Source organism: Meles meles, chromosome 5 (assembly GCF_922984935.1).
Source record: "Meles meles chromosome 5, mMelMel3.1 paternal haplotype, whole genome shotgun sequence".
Taxonomy (NCBI): Eukaryota; Metazoa; Chordata; class Mammalia; order Carnivora; family Mustelidae; genus Meles; species Meles meles.
This window is the reverse complement of record NC_060070.1, coordinates 102,552,240-102,573,766: the sequence shown is the minus strand read 5'-3', so window position 1 is coordinate 102,573,766 and position 21,527 is coordinate 102,552,240.

Sequence of the window (21,527 nt, the reverse complement as noted above, 5' to 3'; positions counted from 1 at the left end):
TAAGGAGTCCACTTGTGGTGAGTACTAGGTGTTATATTTGTGACAAATCACTAAATTTTACACCTAAAACTAATGTTACACTAAAGTTAACACAGTATGTTGACTAACTGGAATTTAAAATAAAAACTTGAAAATTTTATTTTGTTCTACTCTTACTTTTCTAATTTATTTATTTTTTTCAGCGTAACAGTATTCATTGTTTTTGCACAACACCCAGTGCTCCATGCAATACGTGCCCTCCCTATTACCCACCACCTGTTCCCCCAACCTCTCACCCCTGACCTTTCAAAACCCTCAGGTTGTTTTTCAGAGTCCATAGTCTCTTATGGTTCGCCTCTACTCTTACTTTTCTAATACAGCTTTCTCTACTCTCTTACAATTTTTTCAGTTACACAGCTAGTTCCCAATATTTAAGATAGAATCACATGAGTTTCCCATTTTGGTGTTTGTTGGGATTCCAGACACCACAATGATATGGATCATGCTTAAATATGTTGGTCAAGCCTGCTGCCATCTCTAGGTCAGCTACTCTAGGGTCAGTAAGTTCTTTCCTATTTTTAGTTTCTTGTTTATTCATCTTGCTTACTTGAAACTTCATGCCTCTTGATTAGTGACTCCCCAGTTCCTCTTCTCCTTAGCTCTTAGCAACATTAGTCTACTCTGATTTGATCAATTTGACTATTTTAGATACCTCATGTAAGTGGAATCACATAGTATTCGTCTTTTTGTGATTGGCTTATTACAGTTAAAATAATGTGAAAGTTCATCCATGTTGCCACATATAACAATATTCTTTTTAAAGGCTAAATAGTATTCCACTCTTTGTATATACTACATTTTCTTTATCCATTTATCTGTGGATGGAAACTTAAGTTGCTTCCACATCTTGACTATTATATGGCTGAAATGAACAACCTCTTTGAGATCTTACCTCTTTGAGATCCTGATTTCAACAATTTTTTTTTTTTTTTGGATAAATACTCAGAAGTGGGATTGCTAGATCATGAGGTAGTTTTAGTTTTAATTCTTTGAGAAACCTTCCTAATGTTTTCTATAGCATTTGGACCATTATAATTCCCACCATGAGTGCATAAAGGTTGCAATTTCTCCATTCTTTTTTTTTTTTTTTGATAGTAGTCACCATTGACAGGTGTGAGATGATATCTCATTATGGTTTTGATTTCAATTTCCTGATAATTAGTAATGTCAATTGGTTTTTCATATACCTACCGGGCATATGTATGTCTTTGGAGAAATCTCTGTTCAAACCCTTTACCTATTTTTTAATCAGGTTATTACATTCTTCGTTATTGAGTTGTAAGGAGTTCCTTACCTACTTTGAAGATTAATCCCAGATTTACGGTTTGCATCTATTTTCTCTCATTCCATGGTTTGCCTTCTCATTCTGTTGATGATTTCCTTTGCCGTGCAGAAGCTTTTCGGTTTGATGTAGTGCTACTTGTTCTGTTTTGCTCTGGTTTGCCTGTGCCTTTAGTGTTATATCCAGGAAATCATCGTAAAGACCAATGTCATGAAGTTTTTCCCTTATGTTTTTTTCTAAAAGTTTATAGTCTCAGGTCTTAACATTTAAATCTTCAATCCATTTGAGTTACATATGAAGACATGATTCCAATTTCATTTTTTTAATATGTGGACATCCAGATTTCTCATCCATTTGCTGAAGAGACTATCATTCCCCTGTTGTGTGGTGTTGGCACTTTTGCCAAAGATGAGTTGACTGTATATGCATGGATTTATTTCTAGGCTCTCTATTTGCTTTCTTTGGTTTATGTATTTGTCTTTATGCCAGTGCTATGCTTTTTTGTCTTCTCCATAGCTTTTAGTAACAATCAGTGTGGGAAATAAGCTGTAGTGAGATCACTTCATTTTGGCTGCCAACATAAGTTGCTGGTAAATGATATAAGTTTAAAAAAGGAAACCACAAAAGTGTGAGAGGAAAATGTAGGAGAATATATTTTGTAAGAACAGGAGAAACCATTTCTAAGTGATATGAAAATTTGATGACATAAAGAAAAGATAACTTGATTTTATAAAACTTAAAATATCTACATGACACACATAATATACACAAAGTGAAGAGTGAAAAAACAAATTGCCCAAAAATATTTGCCTTTGGCAAATATGTTGAAGTCCTTAATCTTTAAAGAGCTCTTGTAAAGTAATGTGCAAAAGACAAGAATCCAACAAAGGTCAAGAGCAGATAATTCATAGCAAGAAGACATTTTAAACCTGTATAAAGTTGCTTGGCCTCACTCAAAACTAATGAAATATAAATTAAAGCCAAATAAGTCATTTTTCTTCAGAGAGGCAAATAGATAAATTCTGGTTATATGCATATTGGCAAGAGCATCTCATACACTGTTACAGGCCGTATTAATTGGTATTTTCCCATTGGAATACAACTTACATTATCATAGGAATTAGAATTTAATGTTTACAAATTTATTTCACACATATTAATTAACTAAACTTATCTCCCCAGTATCCATGAGGGTTCGTTATTTTATGCATCCGTTTTAAAAACAAAACTGAAGCTCAAGCAGATGCCATGTCAGGTTACATCATACAACTAGTAAGCGGCATAGCCAGGTCTAAAACTGATGTCTTCGGGTTTCAAGTCCAGTTATATTTCCATTGATCACAGTTGATTTACCCTGAAACATAAGTATTTTATATGGCAAGTTGTGTCACTATTTCAAAGTCACTACTTTGTAATGTGTCACTACTACAAAGAATAGAAAAGATGCTGCATTTTATTAACATGAGAATAGCTAATGTACTGGTATCATCCCTATTCTTGAGTTCATAGAACTGCTATAAGAAGAGCAGTATTAGGAAGGTAAGAACAATTTTCTTTTTCCTTATTAACACCTTGAAGAGGTATTTCTATTTTTATGTATTTTTGTTTGTTTTAAAGATATGCCTCTAAATGTATCATTTGGAAGCTTTAGGCTAATAATTCTTATTTGGGTATTTCAAACACTAGACACAGAGGAAATGCTTTATTAGCATAACAAATGATTCATTTAAATAAAATACATAGAAAGAAATAAGAGTAGTTTTGAAATAATTTATTATCTGGCATTGAACCAGCTCTTGAGAGAGATAACTATTTTGAGTTGCTGAAGTTTACTGTAATTTTCACATGGAAATATTTCCTCTCCCATTTCCTTGTGATATTAAAGACATATTATGAAAGCCATAATATATTGGAAGCTTGCAATTTGGAACTCATTTGATTTAACTGATAAGAATCTTTTTCATTTCATAAAACATAACTTCCCTCAGAAATACAAAACTGCTCTGCTGTATTGAACAGCGAATACCAGGACAGCAATGTTAATTGGCTTTTGGACTATGAGTATTTGAATCAGCTTCTTCCTCGTTATTTTTCCATTAGACTTTGCTTGAACTACTCCAAAAAACCAAGGTATTTATCCTGATTTGTAACATTGTGTAACTTTTTTTTTATTACAATTTTAGCAATTTTAGAAACCCTCTGTCCTGTAAAGGCCATGCTAAAGCTACTCTGGAATGTGTGTTCAGCTGAATGGCCATTAAACATTTGTTCACTATTCAATGATGAACTTCAAATTTAAAATATCAGGGTGTTTAGTTACTTTGTGATAAATGGGAAGGGATGTTTGTGAACTTTAGTTTTGGACTCTGACTTCTTTGTTTCACTCTCTCCTCTTGGGGGTACTCGTTAACAATGTGAACCTTGCACTCAAGCAACCCTTCTCGGCCACCTGCTGGCTGTGGGATTTAGGGCAAACTACTCAGTTTGAAACTTTAGTTTTCTATTGCATAGAATAATGTAACCACTTAAACATATAGACATAATAGTTAAATGAGATAATTGAGAGAATGTCTAATCCAGGGCCGGTAATATAAATATTCAATAATCATTACTTGTCTTTTCTCCCCACTCTACCTTTCTGTCACTAGTGGGACTTGTTGTGGACCCTGTGATGTGCCCAGATTCTCTCTCAAGCAGGGACTTTTTGTCCCAGCTGCTAGGGGGGCTTTTTGCAGGCAGCCTATAGCACCTGGCCTCTATAGGAACTACCTCAGCTAGTGCTAGCTGATTTCAGGAAAGTCAAGCATTCCCAGGGTGATCCACAAACACTGATGGGCCAGTCCTTGGATAAAGAGGTCTGCCTGTGTCCATGAAAATCCTAATATCTCTGAAAGGTCAAATAGCTTCAGAGCTTCTCTAGGGGTCTCTGAATCTATCATGAAGTCTGATTTCCAGTTCCTCTTTTCCCACTGCCCATTGCTGCTGTCTTTCTCTCCCTTTCCAGAAATACTGGTCCTAGGGACACCTCAATAAACATTTTTCAGTTAAGCTCCAACTCAGAGTTTGCTCTCCAGAGAACCAGCAACCTGGCATTTTGTACGTCTTCAATGAACATTCTTCTCAGAGCATCGCCAAGGACACTCACTCTACTCCGTCATTTGATTTCCCCATCTACCCCATACCACTGCCAGCACACCCCCAGCCCAGGTGAGAAAAGACCTAGCAAATTAGGGAGTGGACTGACTCCTGATAAAAAGACCTCAGCTTTAGTAGTAATTATGTCTCTTGGGCTGGAAAACATTATTTCAGGGCACCTGGGTTGCTCATTTGTTAAACATCTGCCTTCAGCTCAGGTCATGATCCCTACGTCCTGGGATTGAGCCCCACATCAGGCTCCCTGCTTCTCCCTCTCCCGCTTCCTCTTCCCCTGTTTGTATTCCCTTTATCACTGTCTCTCTCTGTCAAATAAACAAATAAAATCTTAAAAAAAAAAAAAGAAAACATTTCATGCTGGTTAGACTCTTTCATTCTCTATCTACGAACTAAAGAAAACTTAAGGCAGTGGTATTAAAATCAAATTAACCTCCAAATTTTGTCCAGGCTGGGTTTTTTTGTTTGTTTGTTTGTTTTTTTAATGACAAAACATTTAGTACCATTATTCTACTCTCAACCATTCCTACCAGTATTACTAATGAAAGCAGAAATGGTAATAATAATACCTAAAATTTCAAGATTAGAGTTTGGAAAATCTAATATTAAAAAAAATGGGAAGGTTGATAGTATTTCCTCAGTATGGTATATAAAGAACTTACTGGTTAATAGACATTCACAGAACTAACTGGTAAAATTGAGGCTGACTTTAGACTTCTGATCGTAGACTTACTGTTTTTTCTCCTAATGATAATGTAAATGATAAACCCCATATCATTTACAAAATTCAAGTTTAAGAACATAATACAACATAGAGTCTTAATTCCTCATGTTAGGCCACTGTGAATATGTGTATTACTCAAAGTGCTTGTCCATAAAACAGTTTTTACAGCATGCTTGTCCCAAAGAGCTGAACTTGCCAGCACATAACAAGAGTGAATTATCAATGTACATGCACTGTCATTAATTATTAACCCTAATTACTAACAGAGACATTATCACACAGACGGGGAATGTGGCATTCCTTCCCCAAAATATCAAATCAACAGAGCATATGATAGAGCCATAGTTTGGGAAGAAGTTAAGCTGTGTCTTCTAAGTAAAGACACCTTGCCAGGCTACAGATGGAAGCTTGGGATTGGAGACCAGGTTTCTTTTCTTTATCATGTGTTTACCTCTGGATACAGAACAGAAGGAGGCTATACAGTGTTTCGAATGACAAGTGCTTTATAGAGTGTTGTAATTTGGAAGTCCCACAGCACACACTGTCAAAAACATAATGGCTTGATGTACCTTGTGACTTTACTTTGCTGAGAGTTTCTAATCACTTTAGTTGACATATATCAGATATCTTATCTGGCATAGGTTTAACAAAAACAAAAGCATGCAAGATTCCTATTTCATTCACATAAATCACCTTGATCACATAAACCATTTTCTCAGTATTACGAATTAGACACTCCTGTTGTTTGCTGTGATTCATTTGCACGATATCAAGAGATTCCAAGGTATTGAATAAAAAAAAAAACATTTTGTTCAAAATCAGTGAAGAGCGTTCCTTACCAAATTAAAAATGGAAATGTATAAAGCCAGATTGGTGAAGGAAAATCTCACTTCGGCATGCTTATTGTCAGAAGATAGCAGGTGTTGTTCAGAACAGAATTATTTCTTATTGTCAGTGTCCCATGTGGGAGCACGTGAAACAATTATGGTCTGCAGGGGTCTGGGTTGCAGATTTCTCTGCTGTGCATCCCAAGGCACAATGATAGGTAAAGTGAGAAGCAGAAATAAATCTTCCCTGAAAGAATGGTTTGATATTTCTGTAGGTTTGAAATGAGTACCTGCTTTGTTTTGAAACATAGGGTAATAGACAATGTCTTTATAAAATCTTACATAATTTCACAATTCTATAAAACCTCTCCAAACTTTACAAACAAGGAATAAAATTTCATCACACTGAGTACTTTGATATATCTTCTGCCGTAACAGGAAAGAAGGAAATTGTTTTGTCATTTGGCATATCAAATTTATAATTTTTGTGTTCTAATTTATTAGCTTTTTTCCACACTATTTTTTTATCTTACAATTAAAAATGTATTTCCTTACCTATTTTCTACCTTCTTAGTCAAGTGCACTTATTTTTTTCTTAACATGTAATAAAAATGTGACTATTCATTTTTCCTCTCAGTAATTCTGCATTTTATCTCATAAACTGAATATATATGCTCTTAATATTTAGTTTTTCTATATCTTCCACATTGCAATTTTATTTCTGTCTCTTAGTCTAGTTTTCTCAAGAAAATAATTTAAATTTCCAGTGGTTTGGAGATTTTTCTCTTTTGTTATTTTGACTTAACAAAGTTGTGGTAAAAAATGATTTTTTTCTAGCTTGAGATATTGTTTTATACATTTCTAAGTATGACTAACATAAATTCACACTGTATGTATCCCATCATGTGTCTTTCTTGCCAGGATACATATCAATGAGGTCATCAATTAAAATATTCAGAACTGCCTTCTACTTTTGATCTTTTATCTACTTGTATCATTAAAAATTAAGAAGAGAATGATAAAAAACTTTCCATTAACATTGTTTTTACTAAATTCTTCTTGTATTTTTAGTAGTTTGTAATCTTTATTTCCAAGTTATGTCAAGCAGTACTCAAAACATCAGGATAATAATAATTTCTGCAAAGTCATCTCAGAATCATTCTAAAATTCTTTATTCTGAAAAAATGCTTTATCCTAGTTGATATTTTATTTTATATAGCATACATTAAATATCATTATATATTATATACATATTTTGGTTATTCTTTTGCATCTACAAATTTAAATCTCTGTAGTTTGGTTTTTACATATAACATAAGTTTTCTTTTTTTTGAGTCAAATTGAGTAATTTTATGGGCTACTTTCCTATTACATTTGCTGTTATAGCAGTTGGCCTCTTTGTATTGTAATTTAAGGTCAACAAGCTTTTGGCTTAAGTCTTCCTTGTTTTTTTGTTTTGTTTTGTTCTTCTATTTTTCAAAAATTTGACCCATTTCTGAACCCTGATAGAAACTCCTCAAACTCTGCAGTAATTTAGAAGGTACATAGCCTATTTTTAAATCATATTTGCTTTTACTTATCTTCTCTTAAAATAATCATTAAACATGTTTTTTACCTGAACAGAATGATGAGTAACAATTTTCCTCCCTACCATCTTACTCATCTACTGATATTTGTTGGTGGATCTATAACTGCTTCCCCATTCTATTAAACATGATTATTATTTGAGACTATGAGGCCTTTTTTAAAAAGTTTTAACATTTTTATTCAGTGTAGCAACTATAGTCATTTTATTTGTTTATATTTATTATTCAAATAGATTCAATATTTACCACCAATCCTTTCATGCCATAGTTTTATCATTCATGAGTTTCTCTTTTTAATTCATATTGCATATGGGTGATTGGTATATCTTACTGAGGTCTTGCTTATTTGGAAAAATGTATTTATTCATGTTCACGTATGAATAATAATTTGGTGTGTGTGACAGATACTGTTGGTTGCCTAACCATTATCAATTCCCCCTTTTTACTTGCTCCCAAAATTTCAGGGTTATTTTGAGCAGCATTACACTGAGCTAAATATAAATTTATCCAACCTCCTCCTTCCCTAGACGATAGTATATAAGCACTATGATAAAAGGGTATATATGCAGATTGCCCGGCACTCCCATCCTTCCCTTGAATGTGGACCCTGGATGCTGACTTAAAGATTGTGGGCCATGATGCTATAAGCTTGCAGACAAAAGCTAACAGGTTAAGAGTGTTGGAGAAGAAACCTAGCATCTGTGCATCTGAGGTCGTTGTTAATCAGGGACCCAACATAAGCTTTGCCTGCCTCTGACCTGCTTGTTATTTGAGGAGTGGAAGGAAACATATTTGTTTAAGTCACAGACATTTGGGTTTTCAATTACTCACAGCTGAAGGCTCTCCTAATTGATAGTTTGACAAAGAATATAGACCTAAACTGGTCTACTACTTGAGTAAAACAGTGTAAATGGAATCTCTAAAGAATAACAGTTATCCTAGCAGTCTTCAAGCTAATTTCAAACTTTTGGAGATATTTTCATTATGCTAATGATCATATCACCTGATCTTCCACATTTATTCTTAGCTACTGATCCTTGCCTGAGCATGTGGCCCATTTTAAGAATTGTCTGTCTGGGGCGCCTGGGTGGCTCAGCGGGTTAAAGCCTCTGCATTCGGCTCAGGTCATGATCCCAGGGTCCTGGGATCAAGCCCTGCATCGGGCTCTCTGCTTGGCTGGGAGCCTGCTTCCTCCTCTCTCTCTCTCTCTGCCTGCTTCTCTGCCTACTTGTAATCTCTATCTGTCAAAAAAAATAAATCTTTAAAAAAAAAAAAAAGAATTGTCTATCTAGCCCTCTGTTGTTGAAAACAGTAGCCTCTGGGTTTATATGTCTAATTGAATTTGCATTTTCTAACAACAAATAAAAATTTTAAAGTCAGTTCTTCAGTTCACAATTTAATGGCCACATATGGTTAGTAGGTACCATATTAGAAATAGCAGATATAGATAAAACACTTCATCATTATGGAAAGTTCTTTTGGACAGCACTTTTCTGGACTTTCCTCTGCAAATGTGGCCCTTAGACTGGAAACCTCCAGTATTATCTGCGCTTGGTGGAAGTACAAGATTTCAGGTCTCACTGCAGATCTCTGAATCAAACTCTGAATTTTAATGAGTCCCAGAGTGATTCTTATAAACCCTAATGTTTGAGGTACATGCTGCGTGCTTTTGTCCTGTGTATACCTTGGTCTCAACATTTAATAATGATCTAACATTTATTGATCTCCACCAAGTTACTAAAAATTATACCAGGAACTCTATAAAAATCTTAAACTCACAATAGCCTTATAACTTTTTTTTTTTTTGAGAGAGAGAAAGCATGAGCAGAGGGGATGGTGGGAGGGGCAGAAGAAGAGGGAGAGAGAACCCCAAGCAGGCTCCATGCAGACAGAACCCGACGTGGGGCTGAATCTCACGACTCTGAGATCATGACTTGAATCAAAACCAGGAGCTGGACACTTAACCAACTAAGTCACTGAGACCACCCTAAAATATTGTATTTTCTTAAATAATCTTTCACCCAACATAGGGCTTGAACTCACAACCCGAGACCAAGAGACACATGCTCTGCTGACTTCACCACCCAGGTGTCCCTTGCCCACTAATATTTCTATTATTATTATTATTATTATTATTATTTTCCCTTTACATGTAAGGAAACAAAGGCACAAAGAAGCTACATAACTCTTCTCAGATCACTCTGAATATGTCAAAAAGTCAAAATTAAACCTTAGTCATTCTCAAAAAAGAGCTCACAGTGCAGGCTCCCCAGAATGCTCCATTATAATTTTCCACTTCGAATATTAGGTCGTAGGCTCTTGGAGGGAGGAAATTGTCATATTTACTTTTTGAGTCTAGAATATGGTACAGTATTTGTCATACAACAGGCACTAGGCTGCTATTTGTGGAGTAAAGCATGCATGAAGAATAGAGGGATCAAGTCTTCTTTTGTCCACTATCAGGTGGAGCTCCCGTCAACCTCATCACGATGCCCAAACTGTTCATTTGAATTAAAAAAAACTGTCTCTATTTAGCTAGGTAAAAAAGAACACCCCAAAACTACTACTCCACATAGCTATCACTTTTAAGTAAGTAACAGGTGCAGCAAAGGGCCCTATGTCAATACTGTGAAAAATGAGGGGACAGAATGAGCTCAGCGATGACCACTCACTAAAGCAGTGACAGCTACTGTGGTGACAACTGCCATAACAAATCAATACCAGGATGCGTAATGGCTTAAAAGGACAGAATTCTTACTAATGGAAAACCCAACTTGGGCCTAGCTCCCCTCCAAATGTTTTTTCAGGACCAGATTTCCTTGACTTTGGTGACTCGCCTATGTTTTCCATGCAGGTTATAAGTTCACTATACCTGTTGCAAGCCAGAAAAAAAATGGTCCAAAAACAAGTGTGGAGAAAGCAAACATTCTTTTTTAATCCTCTTGGCCTGCAGTTCCAGTATTTCTTCTACTTAGATTAAGTGGGCATGAGGTAGACATGGAGCTCCATCAAATGCAGGGCTGAGAAAATGCTAGAGAAATACTAGCATCATGATAAATACTGGAATCTGAGAGAAGCTGGCCAGCTACGTAATTATCAGGGTTCTGCTGTTCCCACCTAAGTCAACCAACACCCATTCTACTGGCTGAGAGGCAGGGCAAGTTAACACTCACAAAACAGACACACATACACACACGGCAAACACTAAGTAAACTTCAACCATTTATTCCACAAATAAAATAAAAAGAATTATGTTTTAAAAAGGCTTTAAAGTCAGGTAAATATCAACCCATCATTTAACAGCATTGTGAACTTGAGCTGATGGGTGACTTAAGCCTTCTAAATCTAAAAGTCTCCATAATAGACTAACAACTAATCCATAAATATCCTATGCTAGTGTTGCATGTGGCCCTGCCTAACATAAAAGGCAAGCCAAAAACCTATTTAATATTGAGACAAAAAGTAAATCAACAGCAGCTACAGAAGAGAACAAACCAGTTGGAATAAAGATACTATCAGAACTTCAGAAGACAGTATGTAGAAACTTAACATTCAGCTTTGGCTGGCAAAGAAAGTATTTCCGTTACTATTACTGAGTTGGCTTTATACATTAATATCACATTAGTAAGAAAAATGCCTATGGGTGTCAGTAACATTTGTAAGGTCTATTAATTTCAGAACTAACAACTTTCTGCACTCTTCAAGTTAGATCAGTTTTTATTCTTCCTGGCATTGGTCTGTCTTCACAATTAGCTCTAAAAAAAAAAATAAAATAAAATAAAATAAAAAAATAAAATCAATCGTAGTTCTTAGCTGGTCTCTTCTTTGAAAGAGGAACTGGAGGCAAGTCAAGCAGTTTTTGAGTTTGTTTTTGTTACGGGATGGCACAGTAGAGGATGTCCTTGACATCTGCAGTATCACTGATGAATTATTTATTCCTGATTATTCTGAGCTCACAGACTGGTTTGCAGTAATACATCATACATATAGTACCTTGGTTACTAAGGTTCACTTAAGTTACACAATGAAGTAAAAGAGAGTGGTGTAATCATATTTTCATGACCACAATAATTCCTTAACACTTAGAAATTTTAATTGAGGGTTTTAATGGTTAAAAAGTCATTTTTTATCAAGCTACCTTCTAATAGTACATTATTTCTATGCTTATATTTCTATTTTATTTCAACCTTTTAGTAGTTCTACTTCATAAGATTTGTCAATATTTACTTTAACAATATTATTTTAGCAATATCCTGGAGGATAATTCTCCTTAACTACGGCCATTCTCATTACTAACAACTTCAAATGTCAACTATGATTTCAATAAAGATTGGAAAATAGCAATATAATCAAACTCACTTTTCATTTCATTTGAATACATATGAAACACAATTGAGATGCTTGGTAAAGAAAATGGTCACTTTTTCCTTATGGATACAATGTTAATTTGCCCTTCATGTACCCTAAGATGTGTGTTGCAGTTCATTCTAGTGGAAATAACAATCAAGAATCACTTTTTATTTAATTGAATTTTATGTCAGTTAAAATTAATGTGGTACTGGCACATTTTTACTTTATTAATTTCAGGTAGCTGTTATTGAAATTCTGTGCATTGTTTACTAAAAAATGCCATTTTCTATTTAATCCACACCAGGCCCACTCAATGTCTCCACCATCACCTCTGGTGACGGAGAGTCAGCATTGATACCTGGTAATGGCTTTGCTACCTTGATTCTATCTGGAAAAATATTGGCACCCTGCTCCAGTGAACTGATGAATAACTGCCACAATCCTTCCTTGGGGAAACATTTTCTATAAACCTAAAACAGATAGGTCTCAAGGAACTTGTTAGTTGACACATTCGTTAATATCAATAAGCTTTCTTTTCTAAATTGGTTTTTCATATTTTTTCAATATTCACTTTTTATATGCTTTCTTAGAAAATAGTTTTGTTATTCATAAGAAATTTTAAAAATGCTGATTATCAAAAAGTAGAATATGTCAAAAGAAAAAAAAATGACCTTGAGAGAACGAGAGAACTCTGTATTCATTTTGTCATACTTCCTTCAAGTATATTTATTTCTGTGTCTGTGGATTACATATATGTAGGCTTTTTTTAAAATAGTATACCCATATTATATTGGTAAGTGTAAGGACCTATTTAGCCAGAGCGCTTCCATCCATCCGTTAAACAAAAACTTTGTTGTTTAACCCTTAAACTCTCCCTGCTCCCCTTCCCCCAGGGGACTTATTTAAAAACAAGTCCCGAAAACCAGCCCCGGTAACAAAGCCCAGATACAAGGGTGGGTCAGGCCAGATGGAGACATCAGATCAGTGGGGGCGCATACTGTCTCCCTAGCTACCAAGGAATATGGGCCCCGCCCTTTGGGAGCCTTTTGGGTGCCAATTCTAACCAAGGTGATAGGCTAGGTCAAATGTCTACTATAGGGTAAACTGTAATTCAATTGGTCACTTATGTGTGACCTAACATGACTGTGGATTTTCCTCTGTGTGTTACAATCTCATTGGCCATCTGTGCGTGGCCAGGCCCAACAGCATGGCCTTTGCCCTTAAAAGCTAGTCTGTGAAACAGAAAGGTCGCCCTCTCTTGTAAGAGGTGCGGCCCCGAACGTTCAGTCTGATTCTTGATGCTTTGTGCGGAATAAAGCTTTGCTTGACCTTCGTTTTATATCAGTCTCGCTCCTTTAATCACAGACCCATTATTGGGGGACCTAACAGTAAGCTTACTTTTTTACTATAACATATTCAAAGTCTTTTCATTCTACTGAATATTCTATCACAACATAATTTTAGTGGTTACATGGTATCAATTGTACAGATATACCAGTTTCTTCTTTACTTTCTAATTTGGCCTCTATTAGATATTTAGTTTGCTCCAAATTTTTGGCTTTGTAAATAGTTTGGTGATAAACATCATGGTAGCTAAACTTTGCCTAAAGTCCTGATTATTTTGGTGATAGGTTTCCAGAACAGTAATTTCTGGATCAATGTGTAAGAACAATTTAAACATTTTTAACACCTATAGACAAATTGTCCTTCAGGAAAAATGTATTAGGTTATACTTCCACTAAGTATGTTTATCTTGAACCCACATTAACACATACCATGTCCTATATGTGTAAAAGAAAAGGAAGGGGAAAATGAATAATCAGGGATGGAAGGCAGGGGGAGAGTGGAAATAGGGAGAAAAGGAGGCTACAACTTCCAAATGTTGGATACAGCACATCACTGAAGTCACTGTTGAACAAACAAGAGGTTCCTTTGAGAGACTGATCTCCAATGTCACTTCACTGCATGGGTCCCTAAAAGTCTCCTTCTGGATTTTCCAGCAAATTTCTCATCATGTGTTCTCTAGGGAACTTTACACTAACATGGTTTTGGAGTGTTAGGGCTGCTTTGCTTTCCCAAGAGCCTGACTGCAAAAGCACTTTAGAGTTATGAAAATCTATGCAAACATAGGTAATGTTACAAATAATAATTGTTCATAATGTATGTCCCACTTGGTTTCTTGAGATTACCTCTCCTCCCGCTTGTCCACAGCATAGCAGAGGGCATACTTATTCTATTGTTACTAGATTGCAAATTAATTTATAGAATACAGATTAGATAATTTACAAAAACAGTCACCTATTGCTCAGTTTACTGAGCGTAGGTTGAAAGTATTATTCATATGGAGAGAGAGAGAGAGAGAATGTGTCATTTTCCAACTCTTGTTCTTAAAGGGAGAACTGTCTCTGTTAGCTCTTTTATACTGAGATTTGGGTTCATTTCTTGGTCTCAGATGGAAATTATTCCCCTCCATATATTAAAACTCAGACTAGCTTCTGTACTTCGCAATTCTCTGAACTAAATTCTTCCCTCTCCTAGACACACTGTATTTCTTTTTTCCCCTAAACCAGTTTTCAAATCCTAATTATCACATCTGATTTTAGCTTACGTTCTTTTTAATCCATAATTTATTACATATTAATCCTACCTACAGTTTTCCATTCTAGGTTTCCAAACATCCCTCAAGAATTCTAAATTCATGCTTTTATGCTAAATCAGATCATATTGTTTACTTTACCTTAGAATAAAACCTCTGGAAACTTAAATCCCTTAAATATTCCTTATATTTAAATAAGGAATTATTTCTTATTCCTTAAATTTAATTATATCTTTATATATTATATATATATTATTATATATATTATAATTAAATTTAATTATATTTAATTATTCCTTAAATAACCCCATTCCATTTGACCGTTTGAGCTCTTTTGGATAGAACTTCAAATTATAAAAGCTACATAATTATGTTTTATTTACCAATATATATTAATACAAAGTTTTGATATTATAATACCATTTGATAAGAGGCTTGGTGAAATGACTCTACTATGCATTGTATGAACTCAATTCATCTGATTACCTTTTTATGTAAATATAATTATATGACAGTTTTACAGGATGAATTACTCAAAAGACACATTAAACAAATCCTGGCAATTACTGGATGCCCATGTTGAAATTTGTTTTCTTTAACCTTCACATTCAATATACTAATAACTAAGATTTGTCAATGTTGGTAGAGAAATCGTTTCAACATTATAAAATCTCTTCTTTCAAGACCCACAAACTTTTATGTCTGTATACTTTGTAAATAATCTTCAATGTGGAACTCTTAGAATCTTGGAATAAAATTAGCGTGGTTAATAAAGATAGGGCTTTAAATATCTTGCATAAATCTAAAACCCTTATGTGATTTCATTTATACATAACACATTCTGCATAAGCATTTTTTTAAAAGTATTCTTTCACTAATCTTTCATAGTTATTGGTTGGTCTATTATTTTAAATATCACTTTATTTCAGTTTTATCAAGACAAAGCCAAGATTTTTTCTTGAATGTCCACATTTGTATATTTAGCCTAGGACAGAATGATCAAAATCTATTCATTTGTTGGTATGAAAGGCAAAATAATTGTCCCCAATGATATCCATATCCTAATTCTTGATCTTCTTGTGAATATGTTGGTTCGTTCGCAAAAAAAGAAATTAACGTTATAGATAGAATTAAAGTTGTTAATTAGTTGTTAGTTAATTAGTTAATTAGTTAATTAGATGTTAAGATATCAAGATTACTCTCAGTTATCTATGAGGGGCTTAAAAGTGGAAGAGTTAGAAGAGGGAGAATCAAAAGATGACAGTGTGAGGACTCAGTTCCTGTTGATGGAGAAAAAGAGCCATGAGCCAGGAAAGAAGTTGAAAATGGCAAGGAAATGGATTCTCCCCTAGAACCTCCAGAAAGGAATACAAGCTTGTTGGCACCTTGATTCTTAGCCCACTAAGATCCATGTTAGATTTTTCATCTACAAATCTATTTTATAAGACAATAAAATTGTGTTGTTTGAAACTACCAGATATGTAGTAATTTATGGTAATTTATTACAACAGCAATAGACTACTAATACAGTCGGTACTTTGGTTATCTGCATAAATGTTTAGATTTCACTTCTACATTATTTAAATGAGTTTAAATATACTTCATCTAGGTTTTTCTAAGTCTGATTCTTTTTTTTTTTTTAAAGATTTTATTTATTTATTTGATAGACAGAAATCTCAGGTAGGTGGAGAGGCAGGCAGAGAGAGAGAGAGAGAGAGAGAGGAGGAAGCAGGCTCCCCATTGAGCAGGGAGCCCGATGTGGGGCTCGATCCCAGGACTCTGGGATCACGACCTGAGCCGAAGGCAGAGGCTTTAACCCACTGAGCCACCCAGGCGCCCCTGATTCTTTTTTTTTTAAGATTTTATTTATTTATTTGACACAGAGAGATCACAAGTAGGCAGAGAGGCAGGCAGAGAGAGAGGGGGAAGCAGGCCCCCTGTGGAGCAGAGAGCCCAAGCCGGGCTCAGATCTCAGGACTCTGAGATCATGACCTGAGCTGAAGGCAGAGGCTTTAACCCACTGAGCCACCCAGGCGTCCCTAAATCTGATTCTTGACTCTAAAATATTTGTCCATTTACACAGTTCTAGTTCAAATTCTAGTGAGTGTTTGCTTCCCTCTTCCTGGTTGCAATTTTAATTTCATCACTTTTCTCACAACCTTTCAACTCTTCATCAATCTAATCGCAATCTTTGATTATGGGTTCTCATTCCACTATCAACAAAACTCAACCTCTTAGGAAAATACACATGTCACCTGCTTAGGGCTCCAAACTTTCCTTGCCCTTTGGTTTAGTTGTAGACCTCTATCTGCCCCCAATAAATTACCAGTCCTCTGTAAGACCAGTGTATTGTATGGAACATAAAGACAATCAGTGGATGCTTAATGAATACATGAATTATTTCTAATAAGAATATTTATGGGGTGTCTGGGTGGCTCAGTGAGTTAAGCATCTAACTCAATTTCGGCTCACGTCATGATCCCAGGGTCCTGGGATAGAGCTCCTCATCAGGCTCCATGCTCAGTGGGGAGTCTGCTTGAGATTCCCTCTCTCTCACACACAAATAAATATTTTAAAAATATCAGTTATATGAGCTATACTCTGTATTGCTTCTGATTTCCTTGCATATTCCATTGTCACTGAACTACATAAAAACCATGTTCTTATTTGTCTTTGGATGAATGAATTCCTTCAATACTTAGTCTTTCCTGACTCCAGAAAACACCCATTGCAAATCCTGACATATATCAGGATTATATTTAAGATTATGAGTGAGGGAAATTTTGCATCTGTGTATTTTTCAAGTTATGAGTGCGGCCAACTGCATTTTCATATGACTCTGAGAGTGTTTCTTTCTTTTTTCTATCTGCTCACCATCCCACTTCCTTAGTTCAGCCTAAGGGCTGATGAAAGGAAACTGATTGTCTCCTCCTCCAAATTACTGACTTAACAAACTGGTATATCCAGGAGGGACACTGGGATGTTAAAATATGCTGAAATTATGTTATAGGAGAAATTGTTAAAGAGCCTGTGTTTATTTAAATTACAGTTAAGAGAAAGAAGAGACCATTTAAAAACTCATCAGGAGCTTGAAATATTATCATATAAAAGAGGGAGTATATTTATTTTCTATTCATTGTTGTTCCAGACTCCAGAATTTAGATGAATAGGTGGGAATTAGAAGGAGGAGGATCTAGCTTAACACTATGGACAATTAAAGCTATCAGTCTTACCATGTGACTAAGTAGGTAGGCTCTAGTTCCCTGCAAATTTTTCAACAAAGACTTTGCAATCATCTGAATAAAAGATTCTTCTCTGGGGGGGGGACAGGATGCCTCTTCCTTTCATATAAAAAAAAATATGGTTTTCTTTTCTCTTCACTCTTAGTACAAAGTATTCTTAAATCATCCTGAGATGTTACAAGTAAGAACTTTTGGGTCAAACTACCTAGTTTTGAATCCTGACTCCCTTAACTTTAGAGCTGTCTGGCTAAGCAAGCTTTAAACTTCTGTTTGACTCAGCTTCCTCTTCTGAATTCTGGGGAATTTACTCACAGTATCACTATGAGGAGTGAATGAGATTAGGTTGCAAAACACCATGAAAAGAGACAAGATATTTGCAAATGACACTACAGACAAAGGAATGATGTCTACAATCTATAAAGAATTTCTCAAACTCAACACCCCCAAAAAACAAATAATCAAGTCAAAAAATGGTCAGAAGACATTAACAGACATTTCTCCAGTGAAGACATACAAATGGCTAACAGACACATGAAAAAGTGTTCAAATTGAACCCACCTTGAGATACCACCTTACACCAGTTAGAATGGCAAAAATTAACATGGCAAGAAACAACAAATGTTGGATAGAAGTTGGAGAAAGGGAAACCCTCTTTCATTGTTGGTGGGAATGCAAGCTGGTACAGCCACTTTGTGAAATAGTGTGGAGGTTCCTCAAAAAATTAAAAATAGAGCTATCCTATGACCCTGTAATTGCACTACTGGGTATTTACCCCAAAGATACAGATGTAGTGAATGGAGGGCCATATGACCCCAATGTTCACAACAGTAGTGTCCACAATAGCCAAACTGGAAAGAGCTGAGATGCCCTTCAACAGATGAATGGGTAAAGGTGTGGTCCGTATATACAATGGAATACTACTTAGCCATTAGAAATTATGAACACCCTACTTTTGCATCAACATGAATGGGACTGCAGGAGATTATGCTGAGTGAAATTAGTCAAGCAGAGAAAGTTAATTATCATATGGTTTCACTTACTTGTGGAACATAAGGAATGGCATGGAGGACATTAGGAGAAGGAAGGGAAAAATGAAGGGGGGAAATCAGAGGGCGAGATAAACCATAAGAGACTGTGGACTCCAAAGAACAAACCAAGGGTTTTAGAGGGTAGGAGGTGGAGGATGGGCTGACCCAGTGATGGGTATTAAGGAGGGCACGTATTACAGTGATGGGTATTAAGGAGGGCACATATTACATGGAGCACTCAGTGTTATACATAAACAATGAATCTTGGAACACTACATTAAAACTAATGACATACTGTATGGTGACTAAGATAACATAATAAAAATAATAGTAACTAAGAAAGATAAAAATAAAAAATAAATATAAATAAAATCATAAAGAATGCAATGAATATTTGGCAATTAGATATCAGTATATATTAACTAACATTCTCAATAGGTTTTCATTAATGAGTCAGAAATGAGGTCCATGCCCCAACAATAGGAATTTTTTTATTGTTTTTAGTTTGCTATTAAAAATTTAAAACATATTTTTATAAAAATAAATATGTAATGCATACCCTTAAATCTCAATAGACATTATTTCCAATTTAACAGATATCATTCTAGAGTTTACACACATAAATATGTTCATGAGACATATGTATATAGATTTACGAATACATGTAATCACATATACTGTTCTGCACTTTGCTTTTTGCCGTATTTGTTGAGCACATCTCCCCAGTTATGTACATATGGCACACAAGAACCTTATTTTTTTTCACTGCTGCAGGTTAATCCATCATAAGGATATATTAAAAATTATTTAATTCTCATTTGATGGGTATTTCAGTTTTTTTACTACCGTAATCAGTGCCACAATGAATAATCCTGAACATTCTAGACTTATTTGGGGAGTATTCCTGTAAGAGAAATTCCTGGATCTGTAATTGATTAGTCACATTTTAAATTTTATATACTCAGAAAAATTGTCCTCTAAATTTTTTTTAGCCAATTTACACCCCACCCACTGTGTATGAGTGCTCATTTACCATTACATAGGCTTAAAAATAGTCTATTTTTGCCAATTTTATAGACTAAAATGAGATTTCATTGTTTTTATACTTTTCTAATTAGAACTTCACATGATTACTCACTATTTATATTTAATTTTGTTATTTTTACCCATTTGTAAAAAAGAAAAAAAAAGACAAATATGCCAAAGGTAAAATTCTTTGTACATTTTGCTTTGGGACTGTTTGTCATTCTTTTTCAAATTTGCAGAGACTCTTTATGTTTTGAGAGTCACATGTTATCATCCTTAGAACAAAAGTTTTCTTCAATCTGTCATTGGTTTTTCAACTTTATTCAAAATGTTTTCAGAATAATATAATTTTAGGGGCACCTGGGTAGCTCAGTAAGGGAGCCGGCTTCTCCCTCTCCCTCTGCTGCAGAGGTTTACATTTTGGAAACAGTCCACATGTTTACAATCTTGAAACTCCCATTATTAATTTCATCTTTCTACGACTTTATCTCTTACTCTCTTTTTTTACTATATTGACATTGGTGTTATATTAAAATTATAGCTTAATTTCAGGAAATTTGATCTCATATGCAATGCTTTGTCTCCTCATTTTTTAATTTTTATCTGTCCACAACTGTCTTCTTTTATGCTTTTTCAGAAAACTTGAATTTTAAAGTTTCATCCTAGCACATTTCTCATTATCTTCCTTCCTAGGCAATCAACTATTGTTGTTTTTTGTTTGTATTTATTTTTTTAACAGTTTGCTTTTACAATATACATTTTTTCTATTATATCTCCTAATTTGTTACTGTTGATATTGTTTTGTAGTTTTTCAATCTTGCATTTGGGCATTTTTTAATTGAATTTCCACTTGAGGATGGAATACTGCTGACACTTAACTCTATGAATTTTGTGGGTCAGACAGCAGGTCTGTTCAGTCACACAGCCACTTAATGTCCCAGGCTCAAGCAACTGGCTTCTATTGGAGTTTAGTTTCAAATCACAAGCTAGTTCTCAAAAGAAGCATAATTATCTACAAAGAACTCATGGCTTTTTTCCATAACCCTTGGGCCTGCCTTCCATTCTCTTAATGAGATTTGCCACAGTTGAGCTCCATAACATGTAGGCCATCACTTAGTGCAGGTTTCAATCACCAACCAGCAACCTGGGATAGCAATAACAATAATTCCAGATAAATCTGGCTAAATGCTCTAAAACCAACCAATTCAACTTAATTTAAGATTATGTTCCTTTCTTCTAGGTCTAGCACCCTTAGAATCTATGCTCACTCACAGTTGCCAAGTTCTTAGTGTTACAAATTAGCAAACTCTTACCATGGGTCAAACTTTGGGTCAAACTTTGTATTTGGCCTTTGGTGGGGCTGGGTAGGGGGCTTGTTTGAAACTATGAGATATAGGTGTACAGGCCAAGAGTAGGCCACCCCAAGATGGGACCCTTTAGCATGAAGATTATTTTGAGTTAAAAAGCAATCAAACTCTAGGGGCGCCTGGGTGGCTCAGTGGGTTAAGCCTCTGCGTTCGGCTCAGGTCGTGATCCAATGGTTGTGGGATTGAGCACCACATTGGGCTCTCTGCTCAGCAGGGAGCCTGCTTCCTCCTCTCTCTCTGCCTGCCTCTCTGTCTACTTGTGATCTCTGTATGTCAAATGAATATAAAAAAAGAATCTTTAAAAAAAAAA